Raw genomic sequence first — 7242 nt, forward strand, 5'->3', positions numbered from 1 at the left:
ATCTAAATTTTGATTGTGAGAGTTTCTCAAAAGGGGCAAAATAAATCATTGACCTACAATAAGGTCTTCATAGCTACTAAATCACTTAGGCCAAGCCATCTTTAAAGACTCTATACAGTATAATCCCATTAGTTAAAGACTTGACATCTAATTTCTTTGAGTATTTTGATGCTTTAAGTCCTTTTAAGCATTATGAAAAATCCATCAGCTTATTAAATCAACAACTTAAAATGAACAGTTAAGATTAAAACAGTGGGTGAGGGGGAATGTGACCTGCTGATTCTGTTAGCACTGTTTGTTTTACATGGTGGTGGTGAAGAGAAAAGAAGATCATCCACATAGTCTTTTCTACACCATCTGACAGGGAAAATGATCCTTCCTGAGCTGATATCCTCTCTTGTGCTTGTGCTCTTCAAAAAGAAGAGAACAAAACCACTGTGAAGAAACCTGGAAGAAACCTCCCAGTCTTTGCTTTTCTTAAGAGAAGACAAATTCAGTTGCTTGCTCCTGAGCACTTGCACTCTACCTTCCTCCCTTCAGCTTTACACCTGAAGAATTCTACTTTGCAGTCATTCAAGGTGCAACATTGCAAGCTCTAAATATGCAAATATTCCTTAGTTGGATCCCTACAATAGCCAAAAACAGTTTACCAAGAACAGGATAAAAGAAAAGAAGAGAAAAAAGTAAAATCAAATGCACTTTATTTTTTTCTGCCTCCTCATTACTGAGAGTTTGGTCTCACTTTTCATGTTTTAGAGTTTTGATATTGACAAGGGACAAATTTACAAGCAGCACCTTGGTGATTCACGAGACAAAAATCCCACCAGCTTTTGATTAGCTATGGGTCCTTGGGGCCTTTTTGAAATTAGGCTTTTAAGTTACAGAAGCACGCTTCATTTTTTTCCCTTTAAAAGTTCTGGAAGAGATGAGAAATGCAATTCTAACACCCACATACATTGGAGATGGATTTTAATAACAGAATTGTATTTGTGGCTTAATCCACAACACATGCACTATAAGGACACTTTAGAAGCTGTGCAATTAGTCTTGGCCACTGAAGAAATAAGTTGTTTAATCTTTTGCCTTCTCCCCCAGAAGAGTACACAGCAGAATTTCTACTCTACTGCTTTGATGCATCTCCTCTTCAGTGTTGACTGTTCACCTTAATCTGCATTAAAATACCACACAAATTCAATTCATCAGCCCTCTTGATGATCTTTGTGCTTCAGACTTCCTACAATTGTAGTTGTCTGACCAGAATCATGCAGAAGAGGCCATGCACATGTGTTGGATTGGGTCAGGTCAGAGGAGGAAGAAAACTAGGCACTCAGTCCTATAATAACACAGCAGCCATCAGACTCCACTGACTCTTTGCCCGGGCACAGACTACAAAACTGATGCATATTCAACAATTGTGAGGAAAAAAGAAAAGTCACTTTAATTGTATAACAGCCACAGAGATCAAAAACATACTGATAATCCCCATGAATTACAATCCCCATCTCAATCAATACATTGGGGTTTGGTCAGTGGATTGCCAGAGCTCACCCCAGGTTTCCACTTTCTGCACAAACTGAAATCTCTTACAGACTCCTTGCAGAGTGGTACTCGTAACACACATCTGTCAGTGGAATGGATGTAGTTTTGGAAGTTAAAGACAGGATCAGCTTGCTCAGAGGAGCATGTGCAATTGCACAAGGCATCAGTATATCACTCAAATAGGTAGAGGCAGAACAATATTGGGAATATTTTAGTTACTCTCTGTGGGGCAAGAATATTCTTGTGCAAACATAAAAGGAGTGTGCACAGCCTCCTTGCATGCAGTCTTACCACGGTTTCTTGAAACCCTGCGTTTCTGTCATGCTATGTTGCCTAGATGGTTATTTTCCTAATAAATATGTACCTCCAGTGTGGTTTCCTTAATACCTTCTGAAAAGTTTATAGTGTCAGCTCCAATAGCAGCAGACGACCAGGTTTCAAAATGTCATCTTAAGAGTAAAGTAGGCATTAAACTAAGGCCTCACAATGAAAATACATGTGGTTTTTGTTCATTGACTGTACTAGAGAACACAGAGAGCGTTTTGGGTTAATGAAACATTTTTGGTTTCTCGATTGTTTTTTCCAGAGGAAGTGCAAAAACTGCATATGGTGATCAAGTGAAAGCTGCTGCCCAAATTCCATGGTTTTCAACTTTAAAAATTATATGTAAATGTCAAAACATTTAGAACATGTCAAAACAAAAACATTTGAGTTTTTAAAATGATTTTTTTTTTGGAGGCTGAAACAATTTAACAAATTCGGCACTAATCCACATAGCATTTGGGTAAAACAGGGTTTACATCTCAACCCTTTCAGTGTGCCAGTAGTAGTTTTTATTCTGCCATCATGTGCATGTCCTGGGCACATCTGAGGTCACCACACTCTCAATCCTCAGCAGAGGCTTACACATTTGGGTCATTTCATTTCTGGCAGTGCTTTTCCAGACCAGCCATAACCTTTGGTGTCCTCTGCTGTTCATCATTAACAAAAATTTTTGTCACAGGCAACCTGATTATTGTTCTGCACAGCTGGGTCATTTCACTTTACTTATCCTACTCAATTGAGACCAGTCCTCCTCATTCTCCCTCTCTTCTCAGGAGAGTACAGTTACATCCCTGTCAGCATGTAATCTCTTGCAGCACACGTGAAACCTCTGTGATGGGTACAAACAGCGACCGCTAGATGGCTTTCTCTGGCAACCTAGCTGCCTTCTGGAGGATGACTTTTCCCACCTTTCTATTTTTCCTCTTATCATTTTGGTCTTAATATGGAAAAAACAAACAAACAAGCAAACAAAAAAACCACAGAAAAATTATTTTAACCACTGTCTCTCTAGAAAACATCACCCTGAAGTTTCAAGGCACCCTTCTTTGCTGTCTTCAGTGACCTGCATGCAAGTGAAGGCTTCCCAGGTGTTTCCTTCAGAAATCCTTCCAATCAGCCCAGAAACATTTTTACACTCTCCTGACAGACAGATAGCTGATATAGTGACAACCTGGATGTTAAGATGGGACATATTGTATTGGCACTCAATATCTTTCCTTCACACAATCAGCCTGTAAAATTAGACTAGACAAATTGTGGACATGTGGCTATAATTATCAGAGCTCAGGGAATGAATAAGAATTATTTTAGTCCATTAAAAAAAAATTTAAAAAATCAGATAGTAATGATGTGAACATCACTGCAGGAAAGGCAAAGACAACAACCTGATCTTCCCAGAGAAGCCTTATCTATCACTCTGCTCTCAAGAGGTGGCAACCACATTTCATACTGCAGCTGACTCTACTGCAGTCTCACAGCTCTTCCCAGCAGTCAAAATGTTTGCCTGTGTCATGATCACCTTTTGCCTTGATTAATACCATTTCATTTACTCTGATGTCTGTTCTGATTTGCTTTCGGCTCAGCCAAACTGCAGTTGTCAGAGTTACAAACCTCTCAGGTCCATGAGAAAATGGAGAAAAAAACAGATGTCTTCTTTGTAGCAATGTCTTCTTGGCATTACTGTTGGCAGTGACATATACACATATTCAAAAATAGATAAATAATATACAATTTAAGAAAAATTACCGCAACAGGACAGCACTGCAGACAGAGATAACTTTAGAGAGAAAAGGAAAAGAATCACAGTACTGTTAATACAATGCCTACTGTACATGGCATTTATTCAGTCTTTGTCTTTGAAGCCTAAAATGGTAATTTTTAAAGATTAAAAGAAACAATTTATTTTTTCAAGTAGACAGAAACACATAAATGAAACAACTTCAGATTGCACGGTTTTGGATAATGTTTCACTACAAGCTACTTGGTTCCACAAAGTTTACTTAATCCTTCACAGTAGCTGAAGAGACTGTTTGAGGTGACTCAGGTAACTCTGCGTATCCAAACTTCCTCCTGAGGTCAGGAGCAGCCATTGGACTCACGTAATCTCTTCTTTCTGTAGGCAAACACTTTTAGCTATATACATGAGCTATTAAAATGCACACTATATTAGCAGGTGAGTGACCCAAGATGGAGAGGGAAATGACGGAAGAAAATTGAATAACACTCAACTGTTTCTTTGTGTCAGTCTTACCACAGAGGATGATAAGGTTTTAGAAGATTGATTTCTACTCCTGTTTTCCATAGTGTGAGCCTCCACCCTGTCACTTAATTTGAGCTGTTTCGGCAGATTCATGCCAGTTTCTGCCTGCTAAGATTTGGCCCAGTAGGATTGCTTCCCAAGAAGACAGAATGAGTCTGGAGGATCAGGCTGTGCTGCTATAAAATAAATGAGCAACAATAACTTGGGTAACTTCCAGGCAATAAATCCCCACCACCAGACAGCATTCATCCAAGTATCCTCAGTACACTAAAACCCAAAGTATCTGAAGGTAGCAGACATCAGAGCTTCTTGGACCTTAACCCTGTAGATGCTTCCTGTGAGAAATTAGCTGAACTTGTGCACTCCAATGGAATGGTATATAGGCCCTGATATGAAGGTATGAAAAGTCACTGCAGAGTCACCAATGTAAATATTATAAAGAAGAAAGGCCTAAAATAGTAAGAGCAGACTGATGTACCTCAATAAGACTGTGGCTCTGCATACTTTTATGCCAGTGACAACAGTTTAAGTTGCCCCAGTTCTTATTTCTGATGCTGTGCCTTTTCTTGAGGAGATGGAGGTAGATACATCCATACTCCGAAACAAACCAAAGAGCCACTTCTACTAAAGGAGGACTCAGGGTTTTGGCAGGTTATTTTCAACTTGGATCAGTTCCCTGATCCAGAGCATTTTATAGCATAGAGTTTTGGAATTTTTTTGCTAGCTGCATGTATGCAGAAGGAGGGCAATGTTTAGTAAATTGCTCTTGAGATTTCTTTGAGCAAACACATTAATTGGTGAAAGAGACATAGAGTAGAGAAGATACTAAACTCTTGCAGCTTTTTTTTTTTTTTAAAGCTGCTCAAAAAAGCATTTTTTAGAGGCACATTCGCTATCCACATGTAAAAACACAACAGGAATGACAGGAATGATAGAGAGACACACAACAAACAAAAAAGACAGAAAATGTTATCCCAGCGTTCGTTAGGAGATGGATCAGCATGCTTCCACTGTGGAAGACCATTTGTTATATCTGTTTCATAAGATGTATTCCTTTATTGCCAAAGGATTAAAGCAGGCAAATCTTTGGTTTCTAATGGCATATTTAACATTTACTGCTGACTATCCTGATTTTTAAGAAGGCTGTCTCTGTCTTGTACTTCCCAGTGTTCCTCGGTGCCTCTTGTTCTCACAGCCGCTGCACTGAACAGACTGAAGTAGGTACCAAAGCTTCATCCAGCCATTCAAATTGCTGGCATCTGCTCTGTAATGTGCAGCTTTTCAATATGATAATAAGCAATTAGCCAGCCATTTATGAACATGGAGAATGGAAGATTTGTACATAGTACAAGATTTTCTGCTGAACGCACCAATAGATACCATAGGGATAATAACAGGCCAGATACCTGAATCTCCAAATGTTTCAAACTGCTGTAAAAAGGGAGAGGTCATTGAATTAAGCAAATTATGAGCCACTAGTTCATAGCCTAGTAGTTAACAGAAAACACAGTGATGTTTATTCACCTCTCCAGATTTACATAAACATCAACAATCTTAGGCTAACTTCCTTTCATGTCTCAGATGGAAAGCTTAAGCATAAAAGCTCTATTATATACTGTAAAAACAACAACGAAAAACAAAGTTAAATCAAGCCAAAGACATTACTCCATTAGGCATGCCCATCCAAACAAAGTGGTTTTTAATGACAGCTGAGCAGCGCCAGCCAAGGCCACTTCAAGATGTTCTCCAGACTGAAACAACTTTTCTCCTTCTGGTTTCAACATTTTGCAGAGAAGGAAATGGAGGTCTGAAGGTACTAAGAACTCAAGGGTCTTAAGGCTGGCTAAGCAATATTTTCTTTTTACAAGTTTATTTGAGCATAGTATCACTACAGTAACCTGATGGGTCTGCTAAGAGAACAGCAGCCATGACCAATCTGTCTACCAGGGGCTTTGAATGCACATGTAGAGGGCAAAAACACCAGCATTGGTGCCAGGAGCAGAGGTCCATTGGATAAAGATATAAGTAAATTAAGCAAGCCCTGGCTGCACAGCAAGCCAGGGGAATCTAGCTGCCCTCTACATTGTGTACTACTGAACCAGGCTGGTTTTTTTATATGCAAGTTTTACCAGGAGGAATTTCACACTTCCTTCTGGTATTTAGTGAAAAGGAGCAAAGACATTGGACTGACTGTACAAAACTAAACCTACTACATTACATTACTTCCATTAATCAAATTTGTAGTCAAATCACAGGCTACATGACTTTTGTTTGATGAGCTGGGTTTAGCATAAAGTTTTGTTTACTAGAAATAACTGTATTCATACCCATAGAATTATATTCTGCATACATGAAAAGTCTAACTTCAATGACATTTACTGGAATTCATGGTATTTTAACCACTCGATAACATCAGATAGATGTTATAGTCTATATTGGGTATAGATGTCAATGTGCTGATAGTGGGGGATGTTGTGGCTTAACCCCAGCTGGCCACTAAGTATCACACAGTCACTCACCTCCCTACTTCACCCCGGAGAGACGGGGAGAAGAATTGGAAAAAAATGTAAAACTCGTAGGTTGAGACAAGAATGGTTTAATATTTCAAAACCAATATAATAATAATAGTGATAGAAATGAAGATTTAAAAAAGACAGATAAATAAACCCCAAGAAAGGTCAGTTCAGAGTGCAATTGCTCACCACTTGCCAACTGATGCCCAGCCAGTCATCAAGCACCAGTTGTACATCCTGTTCACCCCTGGCCAGCTCCCCCCCAGTTTATATACTGCGTCACATGGTATAGAATATCCCTGGGGCCAGTTGAGGTCAGCTGTCCTGGATGTGTGACTTTCCAGCTTCTTGTACCCCTCCAGTCTTCTTGCTGGAAGGGCATGAGAGGCTAAAAAAGTCCTTGACTTAGTGTAAACAGTACTTAACACACTGATGTTTCCAGTTTTTGCTGTCAACATTATTTTCATGCTAAATCCAAAACACAGCAGTGTAACAGCTACTAAGAGAAAAAGTAACCCTGCTCCAGCCAAAACCAGGATACATGTAAACCAGGGTAGTTCCATTTTCATTTTAAAAAGCTGAGGTGGAGGACATCAGTTTATTCTC

This window comes from Colius striatus, chromosome 1 (assembly GCF_028858725.1).
Source record: "Colius striatus isolate bColStr4 chromosome 1, bColStr4.1.hap1, whole genome shotgun sequence".
In the NCBI taxonomy this organism is placed as follows: domain Eukaryota; kingdom Metazoa; phylum Chordata; class Aves; order Coliiformes; family Coliidae; genus Colius; species Colius striatus.